Raw genomic sequence first — 1,417 nt, forward strand, 5'->3', positions numbered from 1 at the left:
CCAGCCCTGCCCTCTGGCACTGGGAAGCCATTGCCTGGCTCCTGGCCCTGAATCCCTTGTAAGAATCCCTCTCCTTTATCCCTGAAAAGAAAATTTTGGAATTTTTAATGTTCTATTCTGCTCCATCTTTCCTGTCTCTGTCCTGCAAGCCCATACCCCTCCCATCCTTTATTTCTACTGTGAGGGTGGGCAGGCCCTGGCACAGGGTGCCCAGAGCAGCTGGGGCTGCCCCTGGATCCCTGGCAGTGCCCAAGGCCAGGCTGGACATTGGGGCTGGAGCAGCCTGGCACAGTGGGAGGTGTCCCTGCCAGGGCAGGGGTGGCACTGGGTGGGATTTAAGGCCCCTTCCAACCCCAGCCATTCCAGGATTCTGTGGTTGGAGCTGTGGCTGCAGAACACTTTGTGTCCTGCGTTTTGAGGTGTTGTCAGAGGAAATGGGAAGTGTTTAATTGCAGCTAGAATTCAATTTAATCAGTTTGTGCTGCTTTCTGTTCAAAACTCCTTGCAGTGCCACGAGGAGAGTTGTTATTTCTGCACTGTGGCAGCAGCAGCAGGAAAAAAATCTGCATTTGAAGAAATATGGGAATGACAGAAGCTTAAAAAAAAATTTGCAAGACACCTGATGTGTGTTTATGTTTATAAATCCTGGAGAGGGGTGGCTTGGCTTTCACCTCCCTGCCGGTGCAGATGGAGGAACAGGTTCATCTGCATTTGGAGATGATTGTTGCTCATGGGAGTCTCCTGTCCTTCCATTTGGAGTTATTTTGGGATTGCATAAAGGGGAGCACGGTGCAAGGTCCCTGCTTTCATCCTGCAGTGGGAGAATCTCGAGCAGCCTACGCTGTGTTGAGGGTGCGAGGAGAAATCCTGTCTGAAATCAGCCTGAAAAGTGATTGATTTTGTAAACAAACAGATCTTTGTAGAGTTGGGGAGGAAATGGAGAGCACAACTGTTCTGATTGTGCTTTAAAGCAGCCCTGAGAGCTGTGAAATCAGTTACTCCTGCTTCCCCAGCAGCTGATGGACTCCTCAGGTTCAGCCTTAAATTCACACATCTGCTGCTGGAGTTACAGCAGGAGTTGGTATCAGCCAGGATATTGAATTTGATCTCAATCAGGGTATTGAAGTTGATATCAAATCAAGATATTGAAGTTGGTATCAGGGTGTTGAAGCTGATATTGATCAGGACTTAGCCCCACTCCTGACAGCGAGGAGGGATCCCCGGATCTGATGATTCCCATTTGTTCCATGGTAATTCCAGGCAGATTCGAGTACTTTTCATCTTCAGTTCCTTGAGTGTTATCCCAGCGTGAGGCAAGGCTCATTTCTGGGTTAATTTGCTGTGGATGTGCTGTGGTTCCCCCTGTGAATTCCATCCATCCCACCCAGAGGATTTACTGGAGTATTATCCCCTTGGA

The 1,417-nt window shown here is 49.0% G+C and overlaps 1 protein-coding gene across 1 annotated transcript in view; it reads left to right on the plus strand.

The window, feature by feature from the left end:
* The window catches only part of PUM1 (pumilio RNA binding family member 1), a 73,179-nt gene that overhangs the window by 21,211 nt on the left and 50,551 nt on the right, over nucleotides 1–1,417 (plus strand). The gene's annotated exons all lie outside the window — the stretch shown is intronic.

This window comes from Corvus brachyrhynchos, unplaced genomic scaffold (assembly GCF_000691975.1).
Source record: "Corvus brachyrhynchos isolate BGI_N302 unplaced genomic scaffold, ASM69197v1 scaffold580, whole genome shotgun sequence".
Taxonomy (NCBI): Eukaryota; Metazoa; Chordata; class Aves; order Passeriformes; family Corvidae; genus Corvus; species Corvus brachyrhynchos.